The sequence below is a fragment of the Vombatus ursinus genome, unplaced genomic scaffold (genome assembly GCF_900497805.2).
Source record: "Vombatus ursinus unplaced genomic scaffold, bare-nosed wombat genome assembly UNPS02015089.1, whole genome shotgun sequence".
Lineage (NCBI taxonomy): Eukaryota > Metazoa > Chordata > Mammalia > Diprotodontia > Vombatidae > Vombatus > Vombatus ursinus.
The window spans coordinates 5313928-5316319 of NW_020954867.1; the positions used below are offsets into that span (position 1 = coordinate 5313928).

General features: G+C 39.0%; 1 pseudogene; it reads left to right on the forward strand.

Moving 5' to 3' along the window:
• Positions 1–259: 259 nt before the first annotated feature.
• Positions 260–620, forward strand: LOC114031157 (annotated as a pseudogene).
• The last annotated feature ends 1772 nt before the right edge of the window (positions 621–2392 follow it).

Sequence of the window (2392 nt, forward strand, 5' to 3'; positions counted from 1 at the left end):
ACCCAGGTCTTCCAAACTCTGAAGCCAGCACTCTACCCACTATGCCATGCTGCTTCTTGATCTATTATAACTGAGTGAGTTGTCTATGAGGGTGAATTGTGGCTCTCTTCCTTAAATATTAAACAGAACTACATACGACTCTAAATGACAATATTCTCCCCAGACTGTCTCACCCAATGCCACCAAAAGAGGATGGCTAGCTCAAAAGTTTGTGAAAAGATGAGTGTTGAGTTGATTGGAGGGGAGGGAAGCTAGACGACGAGATGGATGTGTTCCTAATGATCCGGCGCCACAAGGCAACGTTCTTCACAGATGCAAAGGAGTCGAGCACAGTGTTTGAGCTGAAGTGCATTGTGCAAGGCATCCTCAAGAGGGCCCCGGAGGATCAGCGGCTCTATGAGGATGACCAGCTGCTGGATGACAGTAAGACCCTGGGCGAGTGTGGCTTCACAAGTCAGACAGCCAGGCCTCAAGCACCAGCCATTGTGGGGCTGGCCTTTCAAGCTGATGATGCATTTGAAACATTGCACATTGAGTCCTTCTCCAGCCCTCCAGAACTGTCAGATGTCATGAAGCCTCAAGACTCTGGAAGTGGCACCAATGAGCAAGCTGTGCAGTAAGGGCCCAAGGCCCCACCCCCTATAGTGACCTAATACAATAAAAAATTTTGGTATTAAAAAAAAAAAAGAAAAGATGAGTGTTCAGGAGTCATGTCCACTGTTTTTGGCATAGAGTCTACAAATAAATGGGGCAGGAAGACAAAGTGGAGCCAGATTCTGAAACAGAGATAGAAAAGTATAGAAGATGGAGCCCTGTGTCAGGGCCGCAGAACCTAGATTTGAGTCCTGATTTTTTTTTTTAAGACAATTGGGGTTAAGTAATTTGCCCAAGGTCACACAGCTAGTAAGAGTCAAGTGCTTGGTCTGAGGTCAGATTTGAACTCAGGTCCTCCTGACTTCAGGGGAGGATCTCTATCCACTGTGCCACCTAGCTGCCTCAAGTCCTGATTTTTTTTGACTGACCTTTTGAGAGACTTTGGGCAAGTTACTTCACCACTCTGGGTCTCAATTTCCTCATCTCTAAAAAAAAGAGAAAACTTCATAGCCCCATAGGTACTTTCCAACTCTTAAAATCTAATGATCATATTTTTAAAAAAATTATTTTATTACAAACAACAAATATAAATACTTTTTAATACAAATAAGAACAAATAAAGAGGAATGTGAATGAATATAAAACTATGAACCTTTATTGCATAGTTTTAAAAGTACATATTAAATTTAACATGATAGTATAATCACTATCTTGTTTGTGTCCCCTTCTGAATTTCCTTATGCTCTCATCTGTGTATTTCTAAAGGTTGATACGCTTTTTTCTTTTAAAATTTTTACATCACTTTTCCTACTTCCCAATACCTCCCATGGGCATCTTGGTGGCATAGTTGATAGAGTGCTGGGCTTACAGCCTGGATGATATCTTCTTGAGTTCAAAACTGGCTTCAAACACTTACTAGCTGTGTGACTCTAGGCAAGTCACTTAACCCTTTTTGCCTCAGTTTCCTTATCTGTGAAATGAACTGGAAAAGGAAATGGCAAACCACTCCAGTATCCTTGCCAAGAAAACACCAAATGGGGTCACAAAGAAATGTGTATGATTGAAAAGACTGAACAACAACAATCCTTCCCATAGCTCTCCCTCTTCCCCCAACAAAAGTCTTCCCCTGAAACAAATACTGTAAGTATAATGAAGCAAAACAAATTTACACATTATGTCTGAAAATATATTTCTCATTGTGCACCTCTGGTTTATTATTTATCTTCCAAGAAGCATGAATCATGTTTTATCATCAATCTTATGGTGTCATGATTAATTATGACATTGATCAAAACTCTCAAAGTTTTCAAAATTGTTTTCCTTTACATTATTGTAGTTGTTTAAATTGTTTTCTTGGTTCTGCTCACTTTATTCTGCATCATTCTATATAAGTCTTCTGTGAGTTCTGTCATTTCTTAGGTCACAGTAATATTTCAGTACAATTATGTACCCTAATTTGTTCAGCCAAACTGTCCCCAGTTCTTTGTTTCCAGTTCTTTGCTATAGTAAAATATATTGCTGTAAATATCTTTGTACATAAAGGTCCTTTCTCTTTTTCTTTGGTCCCTTTGAAGTATATGCTGAATAGTGCTATTACTTAGTTTCTTTTAGAGTTGAACTCCAAGCATTTTTCCAGAATGGTTGGACTACTTCATTAGTGTGCCTGTTTCTCAAAGCTCCTACAACAACTGTTGTTTTCCATTTTTGTCTGATGAGTTGTTTTGATTTGCATTTCTGTTATTGGTTATTTGGAGCATTTTTGTGTCATTGTTGAAAGCTTGCATTTCTTTCATGCCTA